At 36.4% G+C, this 24,929-nt stretch overlaps 1 long non-coding RNA gene and 1 pseudogene across 1 annotated transcript in view; one reads left to right on the top strand and one right to left on the bottom strand.

Moving 5' to 3' along the window:
- Positions 1 to 24,929, bottom strand: part of LOC111552596 — a 94,239-nt gene that overhangs the window by 17,689 nt on the left and 51,621 nt on the right. The gene's annotated exons all lie outside the window — the stretch shown is intronic.
- Positions 2,296 to 2,381, top strand: LOC111554281 (annotated as a pseudogene).

Below are 24,929 nucleotides of genomic sequence, written 5' to 3'. Positions count from 1 at the left end.
AAGAAACTTAGGGGCCAGGGTGTTGGCCAGATTCCTCTCAAGGATGTGGACACTACTGGGATTGATGAAAGAAATAGTGCTGAGAGGAAGGGCAGCAAAAGTAAATATTTGCCAAGAAGTCATATTCTTTGTGTGTTGATTTCTTCAAGTGAAGAAAATAATCAGATTAAATAGATTTTTTTCTCTAAATTTTTAGCTTCTTTGAAGAGATTTTCTCAATTTTTAAAATGTTTAGCCACTAAAAATGCCTCTCATGATTAGATACCTTTGAAAATTTCACCTATTAATGAAATAACTAGACCCACCCTGATGCTTAGCAAATCTCCATTTCCTTTGCCACATTTTAATATTTATAAGTGTCTCTAGTCTTAATGATTTTCATTTGTATGAAATTATTAGTTATTGAGGATAAAAAACGAAAAAGACAGGCTTACTTCTATGTGAACATTCTAACTGGTGGTATAGTCAGGGTGAGAAAAACATAAGAAAAATGAATCTTAATGAGAAGGCAGTTATAATAACCCATTCATTTATTTAACTACTATTTATTGAGGGTGTCCTGTGTACCAGGTATTTTTTTTCTTTTCTTTTTTTAAAATTTATTATTATTATACTTTAAGTTCTAGGGTACATGTGCACAACATGCAGGTTTGCTACATATGTATACATGTGCCATGTTGGTGTGCTGCACCCATTAACTCGTCATTTACATTAGGTATATTCTTTTTTTTTTTTTTTTGAGACAATCTTGCTCTATCACCCTGGCTGGAGTGCAGTGGTCTAATCTTGGCTCACTGCAACCTCTGCCTCCCAGGTCCAATAGATTCTTCTGGTTCAGCCTCCTGAGTAGCTGGGATTATAAGCACTTGCCACCACACCTGGCTAATTTTTGTATTTTTTTAATAGAGAGGGGGTTTCACCATGTTTGCCAGGTTGTTCTCGAACTCCTGACCTCAAGTGATCCGCCCACCTTGGCTTCCCGAGGTGCTGGGATTACAGGCATAGTTTTTGTGCCACAGATTTAGTGGTGAAGAGATCTTACTTCTCTAGTGATCCTATGCTAGAATCAGATGACCTCACATCCATCCATTTGAAAACTCACACATGTACATTGTCTTCAGTCCTGATGAGAGGTGAAGCCAGCTGGACTTCCTGGGTCAAGTGGGGACTTGGAGAACTTTTCTGTCTAGCTAGAGGATTGTAAACACAACAATCAGCACTCTGTGTCTAGCTAAAGGATTGCAAATGCACCAGTTGGCACTCTGTAAAAAGGCAGCAATCAGCACTCTGTATCTTGCTAAAGGATTGTAAATGCACCAATCAGCACTCTGTAAAATGAACCAATCAGTGGACGTGGGTGGGGCCAAATAAGGAAATAAAAGCTGGCCCCCCGAGCCAGCAGCAGCAACCCACTCGGGTCCCCTTCCATGCTGTAGCAGCTTTGTTCTTTCACTCTTCACAATAAATCTTGCTACTGTTGACTCTTTGGGTCCGCACTACCTTTATGAGCTGTAACACTCACTGTGAGGGCTGCGGGTTACTGAAGTCAGTGAGACCACAAACTCACTGGGAGGAAGAAACAACTCTGGACGTGCCACCTTTAGGAGCTGTAACACTCACTGCAAAGGTGTGCGACTTCATTTCTGAAGTCAGCGAGACCATGAACCCACTGGAAGAAACTCCAGACACATCTGAACAGCTGAAAGAACAAATTCTGGACACACCATCTTTAAGAACTGTAACACTTACCGCAAGGGTCCATGGTTTCATTCTTGAAGTCAGCGAGACCAAGAACCCACCAGAAGGAATAAATTCTAGACACACTGAGAGTGTGCCTGTATGATTTCCTGGGGTTCAGAAGCATGTATTATGACTTCTGAACTCCAGCAAATCACACATATACACTCTTAGGGTTCTTTCTATTCCTTTTCTTAGATTTGTTATAATTATCTCTAAGAAGGACCCAGAGTTTTGAAAATTATTTCTCCAACATTAGCAAAGAGGATTACAAAACCAGATTTTCGGGTTTTCTAATAAGAAATTGTGACTCAGGGGTCTAAGGTGAAGCTCAGGAATGTGTATTTTAATGAGTTTCCTAGGATAATTAGATACATATTGTCTGAGGACTAAATTTTGAGGAAAACTACCTTAGAGAAACAAAAATAACATGATCTTCCCTGGGAATAAGGATTAATTAAACCTTAAAAACATCAAAGCAATGCACCTTCTTTCTGGGAGATTAAGAAAAGTTTATGCTTCACAGGTAGTATAGTCTTACAGAAGGAAGCTGAGAAGTTCATTTTGTAATTTGTAAGCATTATGATTGGGTGATCACACACGTGTGTGAGATGTGCCTACCTGGGCATGTTACCAGCCTGTTGGGGGAAGAAAAAACTATTAAAAATCTGAAGAATGCCAAGATACCATTCTTGCTAAAAGCAACACAGAAAACAAAATACGATTACATCTCTAGGGTACCGCAGTGGGCACCCCAACAGCTAAATAAAGGCTGAAGATAGTATTTGGCAAGAACCCATTTTCACAAAGATCTTCATAATGATTTGATATGAACATGCCCTATGTTAGTCTACTTTCATACTGCTATAAAGAAATACCTGAGACTGGGTAATTTATAAAGAAAAAGAGGTTTAATGGACTCACAGTTCCACTTGGCTGAGGAGGCCTCACAATCATGACAGAGGCAAAGGAGGAGCAAAGGCACATTTTACATGGTGGCAGGCAAGAGAGCGTGTTCAGGGGAACTGCCCTTATAAAACCATCAGATCTTGTGAGACTTATTCACTGTCACAAGAACAGCATGGGAAAAACCTACCTCTATAATTCAATTACCTCCCATGAGGCCCCTCCCATAAACACATGTGAATTATGGGACCTTCAATTCAGGATGAGATTTGGGTGGGGACACAGTGGAACCATATCATGCCCCAGTGTGACATAAAACAAGGTCGAGTGAGACAAAAAAGCTCATTCATTAGTCCTAGGGCCTGCCTTATGTTTCCGGCATAATGGTCCAGGCCAAGACTCTTCACATCTCTCCGTCCACCTTCTGTGGATCTGTCAAGATCATAATACTTGCTCTGTGCTTCTTGTCTTGACCTAGATCTCCATCCTTCTCTCACTCCTGAACTTTTCTACGGAGCTTTAATTCTTCAGTAATCTCTCTTATATGTTAACTTTACTGTAGGATGTGCTCCCTCTCCTTGCCATACCTGAATCCTAGTTCTCCCTGAGGAAACTAATTCCCCTGTAGTCCTTTCAAGTGAACTGCTTATTCCTCCAAATGCTGTGTATCTCATGGTCTAGATCTGGAGTTATCAATGAGTTTTACTTCTATTCGCTACTTCTATGCTCTCAATTCCCTCATCCTACTTTGAAGTTTTTGTTCCTTTGAAATTCACCATCTCTGGCACTTCACATTTTGAGTTTCTCCAATCCATCTCATTCTAGAGTTTTGATTTTTCTTTTTACCCTCCCTTCTCTGAAGTGGTAGGCTGACAATGCCTTTAATGTCTTCAGTGATCTCTGTATCTTTTGGTACTCACTTTACTTGACCACTTTTCAGAATTGGATATGGTTGACCATATTTTCCTTCCTGAAATTCACTCCTCTGGGCCTCTAAGTCACAAGGCTATATTTTATTATTCCAGGACCCTCACTTGGGATCATTTGATATCACTTGCCAAATGAAGGAAAAACAAACAAACAAACAAAAAACCTCAATCACGTTAACTAGTTTCTTAAAGTTCACAGTACAAATAAGGGGCATAACAGAAATGTAAATCTATGGCAAACATGGGATCTTGACCACTACATTTTATGGACCTCCTGATTTTGAGGAGTTCTTTCTTACTTCAGTGATAAACAGAGGCCTTGGGAAGGCAGAAGGTAATATGGTGATTCTGGAACCTGGAAATGGCAGTTGGATGTTGAAAGCAGCTAGTGTTTCAGAAGATAAACCTCACCGACAGCCTCATACTATGACCTTTGAGCCTCAAGTGAGACTCTTACTACATGCCCAAAGTTTTAGTCAGAGGCCTGAAATAATTATTTTTACCAAAAGAATAAAAAAATTAGGTACAACAAATAACTTCCTGATCATGAAGCTTACTTCCTTTAACTTTAGGACCACTTCTCTTGAGTCAACAAATGTTGTCTTTGTTTTTTGTTGGTGTCTTCTTCATCTAATTATGCAGCCTCATGTTTGACTGTCCCCATCAAAATATATTCAACATTATTTCCCTACTCTATTGCTACTTCTGGAAAATACAAACTTGACTTTTGTGAGTATTCTGATTCAAAATTATTATGACAAATATGTCTCCATAAAGGATTGCTAGTAACATGATTGGCTTTAAAATATGGATGTATAAATTGTAACCCTCTTTTAAATTAAATAACACTACTGATACAGTTTTTAATCTCTAAATGTTCCAATCACGTTTCTTCTTTCCTGCCACAAGAAAATATTAAGTCTATTAAAAACAGATTTTTGGCTCTATGCTGAGTAGAAATTTACCTAATAGTAACTTATTTAGTGTCCTTGTGAATACAGCTTTCTAATATGCCACCAGGGAGTAGATTCAACTTTGTGATAATTTGGATTATTAGGTATTTAAAAAATAAAACCTCAGCTAGAATTGCACTTTTAATACAAACAATATTCCTTTATGTTGTCGACTCCCTAAGGAGAGTTACTCTTTTATATTGGAAGTAGTTTTTCCATTTACATAATTGATGTTCAGAAAAATAAATTCAGATAATGATAATGTCATAAAAGGAAAGGTTATCTATATCTATGTAAAGATGTGATGAGAGGTATATTTTGATTTGAGGAGAATGAAAAGATTGGAGCTCTGTGATGCTTTAGAATGAAGTATATTTGATTATTTCCTTTCTTGTTTAGTCCAACTATGGTTTGGAGGACTCCTGCAAGAAGATAGGTGCATAAAGATATTTATCAACCAGATAAGAGTCCATTCAACCTGGAGGCTTATTTTACTTTCTTATATTGCTATTGTAGAAATGCAGTTAAGTGCAAGGTCTACTGATGGAGATTTCATGAAATGATAAAAAATTTATATTTGTTCTTGCTATTCTTATTATCTTTATATATAAACACATAGATAAAATGCAATTTCATAAAAGAAAAGGAAATTGGCTTTTTTTCCACTTTTAATTCTGTATTGAAAATATCTTCATCATAAAACACACTTTGACCCATGCAATTTTGTACCTACTTGCAAATCCTTATCAGCAACATACTTTTAGATCTTTGGATCCCTAAAACTGTTACTATCAAGGACATATTCTCTCACTTAAACCTGCTTATACACATGCCTTGGTTGAGTATTAATTTTCTTTTACCTTATTTGTAAGATAGTATTAAAGAGAATCACTATATAAATCAAAGATATTATTTTGGTAAACTGATTATTCTTTTTATTGTATGCAATAGCAAAAAGAAAAATCAGCAAATATCCTCCCAATTTAAGGGATAATGAAAATGAATCCTTAGGAAGAGAGGTGAAAAAATAATAGTTTTATTAAAATAATTTACAATTATTCATTTAAGCTGAGTTGTACCTTTTACATAATTTTTTCTTTAAAAATTTCAATGAATCCTCCTCCACATCTGCTGTGGTAAAGAAAGCATCAGTGTTGTCATTTCCATGGAAGGCAGTAAAGCCGAGCTGCTGGGATGAGTTGCCCAAGGTTACACACATGTGGTAAACAACCCAAGTCTTCTGGTTCGAACACTAAGTGCTCTTTTTATGAACCACAGCTTCTACCTCACCATCCACATTTTGGAGAATAATTGGAAATAATTGGATTATTATTGGCATATCTTACATGTATATAGAACTCTGATTCTGCATGTTTTCCCACCATTAAAACCAAGCAGTTAAGTATGTTCACTCTTCCTGGGGATATTTTTGGATTAAGTAATTTTAAGAAAACAAGTACCCTAAAAAAATACAGGAATTGCTGGTTGACTTTTATTCTTGCTGCAGGCAGCAGTCTGGCAGGTGCATGTAAGTCTTGATGAGACTGTCTTATTAAATTATAGGACCAATTAGTGCACCTAGATATATATTGACTGGTTCTATACCTATGGCACCTATAAATTATAATTGGCTGGTGATGGTTGTGACTTAACTATACCTGGAACTGATAATCATATGTTATAATTTCATATAAATGATAAAATAATTATAACTCCCGAATCTTGGTGATTGATTTAGCAGTAGCCTTTAGAAGTACCATAGTACCTTACCCAAGAGATTTTAATAACCTTGAATTGATTCAATGAGATATTTCTTCAAGTAGTTCTAAAAAATGCATAGATTTAATTATCTTTACTATGCTATGACAAGTAAAACATTTTCCACCCATGAAATTTTGGAGATAAGAATTTAGTCATAGAATTACAGACTGGAGTTTTATGATCACTGAGAAAATAATCATTAAAGATAAATCTATTAAATCCTAATAAATAGACAAGTCATGTAAGCTTTAGCATCTACAGTTATATGGGGTGGTAATGGTTCAATCTTCCACTTCTGTTAAGAAGCTGAAATGTTTTTTCAAAGATATTGATTATTAACAGCAAAAGATAAATTCTTTATGTTGACACAGTGTTTCAAAAGAAGTGTTGATGTTATACTTACAGCGGGTGAATTACTCTTTAAAAATCTGTTGTCTGCATTCATTCCCATGTGTGGCTTCCTGACCCTCTCTAGTTTACAGCTTACAAGTATACTACCTGTCATCGTTCAGAAGACTTGTTTCTAGTCTTCTTGGTTGACTATTCTGTGTGCCTTAAATTTTTAAGGACCAGTTTGGATGTGGCGTAGACAGGGGATTCTCAAATGTTAGCATTCACCAAAATTGCCTGATGGGCTTGTTGAGATACAGTTTACTACAACCTACCCCCCAGAGTATGAGATAGTAGATCTGGAGTAGGGCCTGACAAATTATATTTCCACCAAGTACTAGATGATGCTGCTGGTCTAGAGCTTTGGATAACTACTGGTCTACAGTAATAGTTAGTAGCTGGTTCTCTAGAGACAGACTGCCTAAATTAAAATTTATTTCTGTCACTTAATAGCTGGTTTACATTTGGTGAGCTTCTTTTAATGCTTGTGTGATTTAGTTTCCTCATCTATACAGTGAGTCCCATACTAGTGCCCAGTTCATAGAACTATTCTAAGATAGCGCCTGGAACAGAGTGAGCACTCAACAACAGTCAGATATTATAATCCTTTTCAGAGATCCATTTGACTCTAAGCTCATGATAGCCAAAAAAGTCATTATCTTATATATTTTTAATAAACATACTGTGTTCATGGTAAGGAATACTGAATATGAGGCAGATAATACCTGGAGTGATGTATTTAACTTTTGCAAACATATTTTTAGAAAGCCTTTGAAAATCTGGAATGAGTACAGGGAAGGTAAAGATACTTAAAATTCTGCCACATAAGGGAGGGTTAGAGACATTTTTTGAGAAGGGAATCTGTATTAGTGACCCCTTAACTGTGTTAGAATACTCAGGCAACTATCATTGCTTGTATACAGATACGCTATTCAGTGCTTTTTTTTTTTTTTTTTTGTATTTTTTTTTTAGTAGAGATGGGGTTTCGCCATGTTAGCCAGGATGGTCTTGATCTCCTGACCTCGTGATTCACCCGCCTCGGCCTCCCAAAGTGCTGGGATTCCAGGCGTGAGCCACTGTGCCTGGCCTATTCAGTGCTTTTTAAAGAATTTTTGCCTTAATATAAAAAGCATTATATCAATTATATTTTTCCAGAAGAATGGCTTACTCTGTGTGTTTGTAAATTCCTTGTTATTTGTTGTATTTAAAAAAGAAATGAGCAATTTTTTATTATAAAGTTTAGAGAACTATGTCCTATCTTGCATAGAAAGCTGAGTTAGCCTCTCTTTTAGGGATTTTCTATATCGAAAATACTCCTTGGTCCTATGAACTTGCTTTTACGTTTGACCCCGTAAATCATGCTTCCAAATGTCAGACTGTATTTAAAGTCTATGCCATTATGATGGAGTAAAATGTGACACAAAATTTGTTAATTTTATTCAGTAAATTCTGCCTGCTTGGCCCCACAAGAAGTGGAATCTTGATTATGTCAGTCTTGTTGCTTAAATACTAGTCTGGGACCATTATACTAGCTGTGACAAATTGGACTGTCCATAATTTTCAATCATGCTTGATTCCACTATTGTTTTGTGAAGATGGACTGCATTATCTTAGTGCAACCACCTGGCTCACCACAATGCAAAGATGCTGTTGCAGCAAAGACAAGAAGAAGGCCTGCTGGCAAATAGGCTTTTTGAATCAGACAGTAAGACGAGAAGCAAGGAGTAATGATTATGAAGGTTACTATCCTTAGGGAATATTTTTTGCTGTGAAGCATCTATCTATGAGTGTTTAGTGCATAATCCATTCAGTTTACCTAATGCTTTCGCCAAATCATGCCCTCATGTTTCTGCTTCCATCCAGACAAATGAATATATGTTAAATGACAAAACTTTAGGAGATATGTGGCATGGATAGATATTAAGCAATAAACTACAGTGAAAAGATTTAGAAGAATGTTTAGCAAAATCACTATTATAAAAGAAAAGGCATGGAGTTGGATAGACTTGGTTTAATGCTACTTCTTTTCCTTTTTTCTTTCTTCTTGACACAGTTTGGCTGTTGTTGCCCAGGCTGGAGTGCAATGGCACAACCTCGGCTCACTGCAACCTCCGCCTCCCGGGTTCAAGGTATTCTCCTGTCTCAGCCTCCCAAGTAGCTGGGATTATAGGTATGCGCCACCACTCCTGGCTTATTTTGTATTTTTAGTAGAGACGGGTTTCTCCATGTTGGTCAAGCTGGTCTCAAACTCCTGACCTCATGTGATCCACCCACCTCAGCCTCCCAAAGTGCTGGGATTACAGGTGTGAGCCACTGCACCTGGCCTAATGCCACTTCTTTTACTTGTTGCTGTTTGGACTTTAGCGAATTTCAGTAGGGCTTGGTTTCTTATCCATAAAATGGATAATTATGCCTTGAGCTTGTTGTTTTGTTTGTGAACTGTGGTAAAAGATCTCCATGAACTCTAGGGAATGACAGGTCCTCTTTGATAAGCAGACTTTTTACATCGAGTTATACAAGGCAAGTTATACAAAACATAAATTGACAGTCACATGTAGTAAAAGACAGAATGGCTTATAAACATGTAAGACTTTTCTTGAACCTTAATTGAATGCATTGAGCATCTAAGGAAATAACATGTCTTTCAAAAGCCAGAAAAGCCCAGAAACATGGACACTGGGTACTGCTCAGGAACGAGGAAGTGAAATACAATACAACATCAACATCGACTACTCCGTTGCCATTTTAAAGCTCTGCCTTTGGCTTTAAATATTGTTTTGTTGTTGTTTTAATTCAGTGTTCAACAAATACCAATCTGTGGAAAATTATTTTTCCTAGGTAAGCCTGGTTATCTGAGAGAGTTCCAGTCTCTATTATGGTTATATTTGTCATTATAAATTGAAGCTTGTGGATTTGGTTAGTGAAAGGCAACCTGAGAGACTAATTCCCTCGCTGTGTGTATTAAAAGATTTCTGAGCCTGCATGGATGAGAGCCAAACCTTGCATACATTCACCAGCATGATCTGTTTTACCCTATGAGACCTTTTGGGAGACAGCCTGCCAGTTTGTTTCAAAGTAAATGTCCCTGGACACCAACTTGACTGTGTGTTGAAATTTTGAAACATCTTAATCTCCTTGTTGTGTAGTTTTGAGATTTAGAGGCAATGTAAGGGAATTGATTATAACTTACTAGACAAGTCTTTACTAAATGTAACACATAAATAGATGTAGACTTCTGAATTCAAAATAGGTATTCTGAACACCTATTGTATCTGGGATATGTTATTGAATGAGTAATTCAATGGGAGTTACGAAGGGACTGTAAAAATTTATTTGTTAAATGGTGAGCATATCATAACAAAAAGTGGACCATATTTATGGAATGCACAGTGTATGTCAGGCACTATTTAGAGGACCTTGCATAGATGACCTCTTAACCCTCAAGACATCCCTTGGATGTAAGTTATCTTAGTTTTCCTTTAGAAAGCTGGGTCATAGTAAGGTGAAAATAACTCACACAAGTTTCACAACTGTTGAGTGCTTTGCCCAGAGAGTCTGGCAGAGAACACTCTGGAATACTGTGGTATCTTAGAGGATGTTGCAGAGATACAACTTTTTTCTTCCCAACATCTATCACGCTACTTTTGCATGATAAGAGGACATCTGCAAGATTGACAATGCAAACAAATGAAAAACCCCAAAACAACTTAACTATAATCTCCCTTTTTCCTTAGGTGTAACTTTTCTCCTTAGGTGTGACCAAATTCTGACTATGATAACAGAAGTTGTAAAGCTGGAATTCAGAAATGGCACATTAAAGGAAGAATAGGTAGTTTGTGAAATAATTGTATTATGTGTTTCATTACTCTTCATCCTCCTTCCCTTTTGGTGGTAATGTAGGTATAAAGTTTGGAGCTCCAGCAATCATTTTGGATCTTGGGATGACCTCAAGAATAGAAGTCACATGCTAGTATGCTTATGCAGATAAAGAGTTGGTCTCTGATGAAATGCAAGATGCAGTATCAAGTTTGGACATTTTTCATCTGGACCACTTTTTATTTGATGTAAACCCTCGTGCATTTAAGCCAGTTACATTTTGAATTTTCTGTTATAGGTAATCAAATACCATCCCAACAGCTAACAAGAAAGAGAAGGCGGCAGTAAGAGAGAATATTTTTAACTGAGTTTTTATATTAAAAATGGAAACGGGCAGCAGTGGTGATCTTTTTCATATCTCTCCACTTCATTCATCTTTATTTTCTTTCATGGGTATCTCTGTCTTAATGCAACTTATGAGTTTGCTAGCATTTCAGCATAGTTTCATAAAGGTAGGATGAACCTGCTGTGGGATTTTAAACGATGTAACAGATAATGTCCCCCAAATGGAAAACTTGTGAAAAGAGAGGAAGTTCTATGAATAACTATAATTGTCTAAAGGGTGTAAGCCAGGGCTGCTCTAGCTATACCTGGATGTAAAGTCACCCTCGGTTTAATAATAGAAAGACTGAAGAAAAAGAGGAAAAGAAAGAAAGTACTGTGATAGAGAGAAAGATGTGGACTAGAGAAATAGAGAATGACTGATTTTAAAAAATACATCTAATTTCTATTCTAAGGTGCTTCACAGTTTCAGGAATCGTAAGTGTAATAAAGATTAGTTGCTGATAATGGTGCTTGCTATGATTGTTATTATTACAACGATGATCCCAATTATGATCTAAAAAGTCTGTTCAGCATGAACACCGGGTTTCAAAGGCAGTCGATGAAAAAACAAGACCTAGAAGGAATCTCAGATTTCTGCCAATCCTTTGCAGGAACAATGCATCAGGGGCAGATAGAAATAAGTAAGTCGGCTAGTTACCATGTCTTTTCCCAGAAAACCATAGGGGATCTAGGTAAGCTTTAAATAGACATGCAATTCTAGTTGATGTTCAGACCTTCTATGACTGCTAGAATTTGGAGTTTCAGCTTTTTATGGCTAAAACATAAGTTTTCCTCAGTGGCTTACAATAGCATACACTTAAGCAACAACATGAACAAAAATATCTATTTTTTCTCTGAATCCTCCTGAATTAATGCTGAACAACCACTGAGGAAGAAAATAGAAGCAGATACATATAAAGAAGAATTCTTAGAGTATTAGAAGGGTATGGTGATACAGCAGTTTCTTGAGGGTAGACTTACAAACAATAACGAGAAACCCAGTGGGAATGAGAGAAAATAATAGACTGGTTAATGACAGCTAACTAAAGAACAACAACCAAAAAAGAAAAATAAATGTAGCCATTATATCAAAGGACAGAGAACCACAATAGAAAAAATAAATGGGGAAAAAGCTAGTTATAAAATGTCTCCTCTCAGGTGGGCACAAGCTCATGATAGAAAGTCAGTAAAATTTTTGAGTGTATTGATTCAGAGCAAGAAAAAAAAACAGACTTTTTATTCCCGTAGTCTTCTAAATGAATCTTTCCATTGTGATCTCAACAAAAGGCCAAAATAATTAAAAAGGAGTAAGTTATGTGTGCATAACAACCATGGAATAACAGGTACTCAACAATGAAGAAAAGCAATGCAACTGAGAACAATAGTGTTTTCAGGATGAATGGCTTCCCAGAAGCTTAATTTCCAATGAGAAAAAAAATGTTCCGAAAATTGCACCTAGGCTGTCACAGAACATAACATTTTGATGGTCTGTTATCCTGGGGAGATTAGCCATAGATAAAGAGAAACCTATTTTCAACTTTTAATTTTTCTCCCTGTCACAATGTGCTCTCTGGCTTATTTTGTTTGGCTTTAAGTGAGACAAAAATATTCTTCTACTTATAAATAACATGCTGGTGGCAGGGGATTGAACTCCAACCTAGACATATATTGCTGAGAGAAATGAACAAAAGCACTTGTGAAAAGGAGAAAGGCAGAAATTAAGTTTACTATTTTTTATGTTGCTTTTCCAAATTTTTAATCCTTAGCCTTTAAATTATTAAGAAATACATAATGTTAGAAAGGATAACAATGTCTAAAGCCACTTATGTAAAAAATGATTCTAAATAACTTTCTGGATAGTAAAACGAGTCGAATTTATTTTTAACTATTTCACTTACAAATTTTAGGGTTTTTTGTTAGTCACAACAGATAAATCTATACACCACCACTTCCTCCCAATACATTTTTTTCCGTTTCCTTTTTTTGGGGTCATTTTCTTTATAGTTCATGTACTAATTGATACATATGAAAGAGAACAAGAAGTTGCATATGTAATAGAACACAGTTTTTAAAATGAGTATCACACCAGTACCCAACCTAAGAGCCAGAATTCTTGTATTTCCCCAAGCGTTCTTCATGCCCCTGAAAAGATAATCACTGTCCTAGATTTCACGTTTGAATCATGTACTATTTCTGAATAACACAATTTTATTGCATATATGTTTTTTTCTCTATGTAAAACATTATTAGTTTTGCTGGCTCTTAATTTGTATAGAAATTGAATCACACTTCATTTGGTCTTCTAAATTAGATTGTTTTTGCTCTATATTGCAAAGAATCACACGTATTGTATGTAGATGTAGACCCTTCCTTTTCACTGCTATGAAATCCCATCAGATGCACAGAGTGAGTGTAATGTGTTCATTTTTCCACTGCATGATATTTTTGTTAGTTTTTGGTTTTATTCATTATGAACAAAGCTGCCTTGGCCATTCTTGTACAGAACTTCATTTTCACATGCAAAACTAGATCTTTTCTTTAGAGGATAAATCTAGCAGTGGAAATTTATTTTAATATGGTAGGTGAGTATTCTCCTTGAAGTATAATTCCATCTTGTTTTCCGACATGGTTATATCAATTTATTCCTTCATTAAAGGGTTTAGGAGCTCCAGTTGATTTATATCATTTCCAATACTTGGTATTCCCCGATTTAATTTTGGAAATGTAATAGGTATAAAACTATCTCAACGACATTTTAGTTTGCATTTCCTGATTACTAACGCAGTTGAACAAATTTTATCCATCCATCTATATTTTCTGTATAATTCCTCTTTTATATGTCCATGTCTTTTGCAAATTTACACATCGGATTGTTTTCAATCTACTTTTTAATTTTTTTCGTTCAGAATGGTTTATTATGTATTGAGCAGTGTGGCTCCCAACCAGATCCAAAAGTGGCTTGAGAAAGCCAGAAAAGGAGACTGACTTTGGGTTTTTATGTTGGTCAGGGTGTGGCTGAGATGATGATGCCATCCAGCAAGCCTGCCCTTTGTACATGAACTTCCCGCCTGCTGGTGCCAATGGAGGGAACACTTGGACTTTTCTTAGCAGCTTGTCCACTTCGAGGGTAAGAGGAAAAGTGGGAGTGGTGGGGTTCAAAGTTGTCTCCAGTGAAACATCAAAATTAGAGTCAGACTCATAAATTACAAGGTAGGAACCCAACTTCACTGTATCCATGTGGTTAGCCAATTGCCTTTGTGCCATTCACTGCATAGTCCTTCCTTTCCCTGGGGTTCTGAATAGAATATCTCCGTTCTATGCCAAGTTTTATGTCTGAGTGGGTCTGTTTTTGTAACATTTTTAAAATTTGTTCATGCTGGTGCCATTGTATTCACTATTATCTTAATCATAATAAATATTGATATTAGGTAGGGTAAGTTCCTACCAGCATTTTTTTTCTTCTTCATCAATACTTTGTTTACTATTTGCCCTTACTCTTTCATGCAAATTTTAGAATCAGTTTGTCAAGTTATGTGGATGAAAACAGTTTTTGTTTTTATATTGCATCAAATTTATGAATCAGTTTTGCGAAAATTGGCATACATAAAACATTGAGATAGTCTATCTAATTAACAGGCATAAAGTTCCACATAAGCAAGTTGCATAAGCTCTAGAGATCTTCCAATGTACAGCTATAGTACCTATAGTTAACAAAACTGTATTGTATACTTAAAAATTTTAGAGGGTAGATTTTGGGTTAAGTGTTTTATAACAATAAAACTTTTTTTAAAAGATATCTATTAATATAGCAATTCTCATCTGCATGGATTTTAATATCTTCAAATAAGCTTTATCACATATTTGCACAAATTTTAATTGGCTTCTTCCTACTTGTCTTACAGTTTTGACTGCCACCATAAAAGCAACTTTTAAAAATTTCATTTGTACTACCTGCTGCTATGTTTAAAAATTCATTTTTATATATTTTCCTTAAGGCACTTGTTATAAATTATTTAACAACTCAGCAATATTGAGCTATCTTTTTATGCTTACTTCTGTTAAATAAATGCTGAAGCCCTTGCCAATGAGAGGCATTGATTTTATCTCGAAGAGGGAATATAACCAGTCTTCAAGTGTTATTATTGCTCCTTGGTAGCACAGACCTGGTGTGGGCTTTGCAGATGTTATATTTTGTGTTGGATTCTGTGATTACTATATACATACATTTTTTACTCCAAAACTTTTTTTAGAGACAGGGGTCTCACTGTTGCTCAGGCTGGGTTTGAACCCCTGGCCTCAAGCAATCCTTCCTCAGCCTCCAGTGTAGCTTGGATTACAGGCATGAGCCACTATACATAGCAGTGCTTACTGTTTGAAATTACTTGCACTACTATCACACTAAAGGCAGCTGTGATAATGGATGGTGGTTTCCTTTGATTTTCTTTTGTTATTACAATTTCCAGACTCTCTTGATTCTTGTGGTAAACTTGAGAGTGCAGAGTGAATTTTCTTGTCTTTGGTCCTACCACCCATTTAAAATACTAATCATTTACCTCTGTAATAAAGTATCTCATACTTGAAATGCCTAGAGTTTCTTCTAATATTTTATGACCAAAATTTTATTAATACAGCAATCCAAGTTATACCCCATTATTTTTCTGTTTTTTAGTTTTCCACGTAAGCAAATATATAACATGCAAGTCATAACAGTTTTTTTTTTAAAAAAAAATGGCTCTCCAATTCTTAAGTAATCAATTTATTTTTCTTATCTTAGCGCATTGGCTAGGTCTTCCAGTAAAATAGTAAACAGAATTGGTGGCAATTATTCTTTTCTGATTTTAAAAAGAATTCTGCTTACATTTTGTAAATAAGAACTTTGTATACTGTGATATATTAGTAGAAGTCCTTTACTCATTTTCCAGGATAATTGTGTAACAATGTATTTTTTGGTTTGCTAATAATTTTATTATTGATGGGTAGCAACCTTTTCAAAGGTCTTTGTTGATTGGTTTGTTTTTAGGAAATAAGATTGAAACTGAAATTCAGTTTATTTAAAGTTATGGGACAACTTAGGTTAACTAACCTATAATGAAACAGCCTGATTTGCTCTATAACTTTTAGAGAAAATAAATAGCAGTTTATTTTTTCTGAAATGGCTTTCATTTAAATTATATATATTTTTAATTTATACATAAATTATATATTTAATTTATATAATCTGTATATATTTTATATAATTTATATATTTTTAAAATTTCTATTTTCTGACAAACTAATTCATTTTAAATTTCTGCTATAGTATTATTTTTCTTAAATTTCCTGTCTAATATTTATTTTTGACTTCTCTATTTCTTGGTTTATCTATATTCTTAGTCTTCAACAATTTGTCTTCATTGCTCCTTTTCATCTTTAATGCTTATTTTAAATTTCAGTTAAGACTGTTTTAATTATCGGTTTCTTTGCTTTCTGTTTTTTTTTTTTTTTTTTTTTTTTTTTACTCCTGTTTCTCCAACTATTTTTTAAAGATTTATTACTCGGCTAGTTGTGGTGGCTCAAACCTGTAAACCCAACACTTTGAGAGTCTATAAAGGGAGGATACCTTGTGCTCAGGAATTCAAGACCAACTTGGGCAACACAGTGATATCCTGTCTCTAAAGAAGAAAAAAAAAGTTGGATTATTTCATTTCCCTCAGATGTATATATTCTTTTGTCTAACGTTTTAGTTTTTATATCTTTAAACCTCATACTTTCAATTCATTACAGCTGGGTACGAGCAATATTTGTTTCTATTTTCAAACATGTTACCATAATATTTTCTCACTCTCTATGCATGTCAGACCTTTCTGGTATCATTGTCTTCCTCCGGAGACATATGCTTTAGAAGTCCCTTTAGTGAAGGTCCATTTCTGCCATTTCTTGTTTTTTTCTTTATTTTACTATCCAAAAATGAGTTTATTTTACTGTCATTTATAAACAATAATTTCTTGTCAGATTGTAAGTTAACTTTAAAAAAATACCTTTGATGACATGATTTCACTGTCTTCTTGCTTCAATCCTTGCCATTGAAAAGTCAATAATTTTAAGTTATATGCATTTTTTTTCTCTCTCTCTGCATGCCTGTAAAAAAGAAATTGTGTCTGCTTCTTCTCAGATTCAGGGATGGCGCAGACTTGGAGCTAATTTAGTCCATTTTATGGGCAATGTCTTAATACGGGAGTTCAGGGTTATGTGGCTCAGTCAGCCCAGCTTGTCCCGGGCCTGAGGATGACTACTGATTACAGGGCTCTCTGCATCCCCTTGAGACCTTAAGCTCATCTTCCGCAGCTCCAGTTTCAGCCTGTTTGTTTGTGTGACACAATCATTTACTTTACTGTTCCTGGTGGCTTTTTTTTTTTTTTTTTTGGTAGATGATGTTCTCACATTTCATTTACTATAACTATATAAAAAATATTATTACTTTAAAATCTAGGATCTAGTTGTTTGATACTGTAGAGGTTCTCAGAGTACCTACATCTCTGTACAACCAGAAGCAAATATAATTTTGTGAATAAAGTTTTAGTCTAACACAGTCATACCATTTATTTATTTATTGTCTAACATTATAATTATAGATTTAAGTAGTTGTAATATAAAGCATATGGCCGACAAAGCCTAAAATATTTACTATGTAATCATTTACAGACAATTCTTTGCCAACCCTTGACAGTTATACAGAACTAAAAATGAATTTACATCTGCTCCATTGTCTGTGTGTAATATGCACTGCATCTTTGCATCAATGAACATGCTTTCAGTTGCACATAATAGTCCCAATTCATGACATTTCCAGATTTAATAAACTGATTAATTCAGCAACTTACACAGCATTATTAAAGACAGTTTATTTGATTTCCTGAATCATCCGCAAAGTCCTAGTCTTAGTTCTCCAGTTCATGGTAGTAAGACGGCTGCTAGATGATCATGCAGACAGAGTAGGAAGAGATCATTTCCTGAAGTTAATCTTTCTATGTATCAGCCAGGAAAAGCCTTTCCTGAACCCATCCCTCTGCACATTTTCCCTCACATCTAGAATAGTGTTATATGTTCATACCTAAACCAGCCCCCGGCTAGAAAAGTGTCATGATTAATGTAGAAGTCAAGAGTCTGCTGCAATAATGGCATGAAGCAAACATTCCCAGTATTTCAATGGCTTATACTGTGAAATATTTCTCCTCCCAGGTCTGCAGGTCAGGTAATGTAGCTTTTACTTTAGAATACAGGTCAGGCTAAGGTCCTTTCCACATTCCCTCTCTTTGAAACTGATGCTGATTGGGGTATGCTTTTCTAATGGGGGCAGATAGGATCTCCAAGAGGGCAAATAAAACCACCCAGGCACATTTAAGGCCCCCATAGGACCTGGCATACGTTATATCAGCTCTCCTTCATTGGCCAAGGCAAGTCACACAAGTTCAGCATTAGCACAGGAAAAGAGACCTCTTAAAAGGGAAGCATAAAGTCACAAGATAAAGGGTATGGTTATACAATTCTATTACAGGAAGGGGTAAATAATTGAAAACAATAACCCAATCTTTACAATTAGCTCAGATAAATCAAAATTTTGCTCTTGAATTGAGTAGAGGATCGAACTCCCAGAAATATTATCACTACTTGATATGATCACAAAATAAGCTTTGTTATCAAAAGATAAAGAATGGATGCAGCTTTAGTCTTCATTCACTTCATTCCAAGTGCTATTGCAATATTTCCAGGACCTGAGAAAACTCAAAGGGATGCCTTTAATGCTGTCCCAAATGTAAGTCCTTACAGTAAGAAAATAAATACAAAATATTCAAAAATTGCTTGTAACAAATAACACATATTGATAACAATAGTCAAACATAATATGCCACTATTTTCTCCACAAACAAAAATCTCCCAAATCTCATCTCTCCAATCTTGTCACTTAGAAATAATAACTTAAATATTTTCCATTTAAAATATTCTAGACTCTTCAATTTTCTTACTGTTGTCATCTTTCACACATGAAAACTGTTTCAATGTCTTTTTCTAATATTCCTTAAAACATTAACTTCTTTTTTTTTTTTTTTTTTTTTTTTTTGAGACAGCATCTCACTCTGTCACCCAGGCTGGAGTGCAGTGGTGTGATCTCAGCTCACTGCAACCTCTGCCTCCCAGGTTCACAGCAGTCTCCTGCCTCAGCCTCCCCAGTAGCTGGGACTATAGGTGCCCACCACCATGCCTGGCTCATATTTTATATTTTTAGTAGAGATGGGGTTTCACTGTGTTAGCCAGGATGGTCTCGATCTCCTGACCTCAAGATCCGCCTGCCTCGGCCTCCCAAAGTGCTGGGATTTGGGAGCCACTGCGCCTGGCCTCTTCCTACTTTTTACAAACTGTATTTTTTAATCAATGATATAAAAATTGACTTCTTTTGTGTAAGTTACCCTTCTTACTATTTTTCTGATATGATTGTCAAAGACATGATCTTTTATGACACTGAACCTTGAGGACATATCTATTAACCTTTTTCCTCAGAAGTTAATAAAGGGAAGTTACTTTCCAGTAGTTGATCTTATTTTTAAGATTTGCTTTATAAATTGTTAAGAGTCATTCAAAATAAATCATTTTTCAACCCATCCCTCCAGTCATACCGACAAGAAAGGCACTTTTTTCGACTGTGTCTTGTTAATGAGCACATTGTTTGGAGATGCCTCCGTCCTAATTACAAGTGGGCAGGCGGCCATGAACGCAGGCTGGAAGACCCGGGGAGCGGTAGGCCAGGGAAGCATGCGGTGGCGCTGGGGGAACCCCGGCGGGACAGACGGAAGCCCGTTTTATGGAGCTGACTATAGGGCTCCAGGGAGCAATGATACGCTGCAAAATGGCACTAAGGGAAGGCACCACAGAAAATTACCAGAGAAAGACAGATGGATGAGATGTCCAGAAACTAAGAAGAAATCTCTAAAATGACTAGTGAGAGGGAATTGGTAGATGGAGTCCTTGAGATCAAAAAATGAATAATAAACTAAGCGTCTGCGGGAGCCAAAGCAACAGCTAGATATCACTGCTGAATGGCAGACAACCCCTCCAACGGCTTCATTTGTAAGGGTACAGCTGCCAAGGAGGGTCAAACCAAAGGAAACTCTCAAACCGAAGTGTTACCAATTAGCATCCTGTTTTAGGGTCACAGGTGACAATTTCAAGGGTTGGGAAAGTTATTATTATTGTCAGTTGTCCCTCTGTTTTGTGTAGGTGAACTCATTGTTCAAACAATACTGAGAGAATATGCAGACAGTGGTATACAAAGTTGAATAAAAACATTTTGAAGATACTGATCCTTTGAAAGATATTTATACCTAGACCCAACTCAGTTAAGCTGTTTATGCAACTTCTGTGTATCAGGTTTTCCTCTGGAATTTAACAGCATCTTATTTTCTCTGAGGACCTTTGGCCGTTACAGTGTTCATGCAAGCCCACACCACTGGCCAGAAGAGGCATGCTCAGAAATCACCATTGAAAGCCCCAAACAACATCAAGGAAAACCAGCAAACATAAGAAAAGTTAGGGATGAAAGACACTGGGTCAGTTTTTGTCATTCCCATGCCACATCAGAGTTACAATATGGATTATGTCAGAGCTAGTCATCTGGATTAGGGTGAGTGTCAGTTTGCTATGTGCTAAGTACCACAAACTGGGTATCTTCAACAACAGAAATGGCCTCATAGTTCTGGAAGCTGAAAGTCTGTAATCACTGTGTCAGCAGATTTGGTTCATTTGGGGGCTTCAAAGGAGGTTCTCTTCTATTCCTCTCTCATAGCTTTCAGTGGTTAGCAATCTTTCTTTGAAATCCCTTGGCTTGTAGACGTAGCACCCCTACATCTCTGCCTTCATCTTATTTGGTGTTCTTCCTGTGCATGCGTCTCTATGTGCACATTTCTCCTTTTTATAAGGATACCAATCATATTGGAAAGACCTATCCTAATGACCTCGCTTTACCTTGATTGTGCCTGTAAAGATCCTATTTCTAAATAAGGTCGTATTCTAAAATACTGGGCGTTAGGATTTTAATACATCTTTACGGAGGGCACAATTCAACTCATAATGGGTGCAAGGACCCATAAGGGGTGCAAGGAGCCAAGGAATATGTCAAATACAATTTATTGCATGTCTTTTAGAGATCACTTCCATTGTCCATGTATTAATGGTGAGAAAATTGAGGTTAAGAAGAGAGAAATTACTTGCTCAAGAAGGATCATTAGAATGGTCAGAGATGTGTCTAGGCCAGAAGCAAGTCTCTTGATCTCCAGTACGATGCTTTTGAAGCTTCATTGTAAATACCACTAAACATTATTTACCCTTTAGATTAGTGCTTCAGAATTTTTGGGTCACATACTCCCTTTGAGACTATGAAGGAATCTCTGAACCCTCTCCTAAGAAAATGGCTGTGAACAGAAACCACCCCGGTGTTACACAACTTTGAAGGACATCTTTGAACCCTATCTCTAACTATCCTCTCTCCAGATTTTCTTTAGTCAAGTAATCTTAAGTATGTTTTGATTGCTGAGAAAATAGCTTAAAATGCTATAAAATTGTCTCAAATAGCAAGAAGAACATGTTGACTTTTGGCTTGGAAAATAATGCATACTTATCCAGAGTGGAAGTTTCCCCCTTACGGCCTTTGCACTGATCCTAAGTGAGAAGTGGCAGAAAGAAAGGGACTGTATTCAACAACATGATTCTCATCACTTGCCAGCTCCTTCAGCTTTCTGTTTCACAGTTGGGCAGGCAGGCTTGCCTAGGGTTTTGTATTGATGCACCGTAAACATATTCGTCTTAGTTACCAAACTATAGAAAGCGTTTAAAATAAAAATAAAACTCTTTCCAATTTGCATTGCACATAGTGGATTAATTTGTCCAAAGTCCATGCTATTTAAGTGACATTTACGTTTTCCAAATGTTTAACAATATGAAAACTAATATTTCACTTGAAAGTCTGAAAGCACACCATTAGAGTCATTCAGATCCATGGATGTTACATCTGGAATTTTATTAAAATTCAACGTTTTTGGCTGCTCTCCTCTGGCTTTGAGCATTGGCCCCATCCTGTTGTAATAGCTCTCATCTGACTTGTTCCTCCTCAGGAACTTTCCTGCTTTGGAAGCCTGGAGTACACAATTTAGGGCCTCCTAAAAGCTGCTTGCTTTCAGCTAGGACTCCTTCCAAGTCCTAGCATGTCAATATGCTTTTACAAAGATCGCTATATCATGGCTTACTTTTTTATCATTGCAACAACAATGGAAGTTAAAAACAGTGTTCAGAGCAGGTTTGCTCTTTTCAGCAGTTTCTTCTCTCCAAATCGCTTCTTCCAATTAACAAAAAGGAGTTGAATACCCCATTTCCTGAAGCCACCTGTGGCCTCCCTTTTTTTGGATAAATTTCTCTGGCACAATCAAGAGTTTCTGTAAGCTCCTGGGTTCTTTTTGAATGGAAATTAGGTGAAATGAATTTCGATTATTTTTCAGATCTAGGGTAGTGATGGGTGTTGGATGTAAAATTCCCTGATTATATTTCAATCGTCATCTGACATCTTTTTTATAACACAACCTCTGATACTTTTAAATTCAATATATTGACATCATTTTGCTGGTGAAGCATATGCTTTGAGCACGGAATTTGGAAGTATATACCTTGGGTGATACTTTCAAGTCTATCAGAGATTAAATACAGGTATTGGCAAGGTGGCAATTATCATTTGAACTCAGACACGGAGGCTCACTTGGCAACTAATTTGGCACAGAAAAAATTGTTCTAAACAATCAAAATTTTAACAAGTTTCAATAAGTAGTTCCCATTTGTTAATGGGCTTGTGAAAGCCTATATAATTTGAACTACCCTGACTTTGCAGTTTCATCCTTCATCTAACTCTCTAAGCTGCTAGAACAGCCACAGTCCATACTGAACTTTGTGCAGACTGAGAACCTGGATGAACAATGGACAATGTCCAGACCATCACTGAAAACAGAACGCTGGCCCACACCCCTGCCGCAACCTGCCTGGAAGGCCAAGCCACAATCTCTGTGGCAATTGGCTCAGGACAGTAAGGACTTGCTCAAAAACTGCCAACTTCTCTATGTTTTTTGCCTCTGCTTTTAACTCAGGACCAACCAGAGATAGCTAAATATGCTCCCCAAACCAATCAGATGAGAATTTTTACATATAGACTCTGTCCTGTGTTTGTTTAAAACATTTGTTTTTCCTTGGATTACAGTGTTCCCATGATTCTGATTTTTTTAACCTATCTGTAGATTCTATTACATTACGTTATATGCAACCTTTGTGTTTTTCTTAAATGTCTGGATTTTTAATACATATGTTTCCTAGGATTTACAAAATTTTAAATAGTCACATGTATGTGGCTTCCTTCCTCCCATAGCTGGTAGGACTTCATCTCCCATTGCACACTTCTTTGAATGTTGAGAACTGTCCAACCCTTGGTTTTAGTTGTCTTGATTATATATGGCCAATACCACCTAATCATTTCCTATTCGATTCCTGACTTTTGCCTGAATTTCCTACGTTTACTTTTGCTGTGCTGTCCTGATAATAGTATTCTCTCATTCTCAACTGAATTTCTCCCCAGTAAGGTATTGTGGTTACCTTTGAACAGTGTTTCTCAAACCTTAATATTAGTATGACCTACCTTTGGATCTTGTTAAAATGAATATTCTGATTCAGTACCTCTGGGTTAGGTTCACATTCTGAATTTCTGCTATTGCCCAGCTCCCAGTGCTCTTGGCCCACAAAATGCACTTTGAATAATTGGATTTAAATTTTGTTTTCCAAATCTGAGAGGTTATAAAAAATTTCTGAGGGTATGGATACATCTATATCTCTATATATCTATATCTACATACACACATACACACGCAGTTATTCCTCTATATCTGTGGGTTCCCCAACCAAGGACACAAACAACCACAGAGAAAATGTCATTAGGCCTAGGGCAGTTGTATCTGTACTGGACATCTACTGACTTAATTTTTGTCATTATTCCTTAAAAAATATAGCATAACAACTGCAGTCACCCCTTGGTATATGTGGAGCATTAGTTCTAAGATACCCCACCCATGTGGTCAAGTCCCTAATATAAAGTGGTATAGTATTTGCATTTAACCTATGCACATTCTCTCAAATACTTTAAATCACCTCTAGATCACTTATAATAGTGAATACAATGTAAGTGCTGTGTAAATGGTTGTTACTCTGTATCTTTAAATTTGTATTATTCTTTGTTTTATTGCTATTTTTTACTTTATGCTTTCAAATATTTTTGATCTGTGGTTGGTTGAATTTGCAGATGTGGAACTAGAGGATATGGAGAGCCTAACTTCTTTCTTTTTTTTCTTTTTTTTTGAGACGGAGTATCACTCTGTCACCACGCTAGAGTGCAGTGCTGAGATCTCGGCTCACTGCAACTTCTGCCTCAAGGGTTCAAGTGATTCTCCTGCCTCAGCCTCCCGAGTAGCTGGGACTACAGGTGCCTGCCACCACGCCCAGCTAATTTTTGTATTTTTAGTAGAGACGGGATTTCCCCACGTTGGCCAGGATAGTCTCCATCTCTTGACTTCATGATCCACCTGCCTCTACCTCCCAGAGTACTGAGATTACATTTGTGAGCCACCATAGCCTACCTTATTTCTACAGCATTTACATAGATTTGGATCAGTCTATTCCAACTCATCCTGCTGACTGAGTTAGCCATGCTTATCCTGTCATCATCCCACACTCTATACTCACCCACATACAGATACACACAGTTGTGTATAACCACTGCGTTTGGTGTTGTGACAGGCTCTGGCTTATTGGTTGATTTTGAATTATATTATTTTTTAAACCTATTATACAATATGTTTATTGTCTAAATGTAGCACTTTATGGAATTTTATTATGTAAAACACGTGTATGTCAGTGAAAATATTGAGGTCTTGTGAAGCCAAGGTTGGAATTTAAAAGGTCTATATATGAATCTGTCATTGTACTTTTAGACAATAAA

The sequence above is a fragment of the Piliocolobus tephrosceles genome, chromosome 3 (genome assembly GCF_002776525.5).
Source record: "Piliocolobus tephrosceles isolate RC106 chromosome 3, ASM277652v3, whole genome shotgun sequence".
Classification (NCBI taxonomy): Eukaryota; Metazoa; Chordata; class Mammalia; order Primates; family Cercopithecidae; genus Piliocolobus; species Piliocolobus tephrosceles.
The sequence above is the reverse complement of the archived record's forward strand: the minus strand, read 5'-3'. Positions and strand labels throughout refer to the sequence as shown.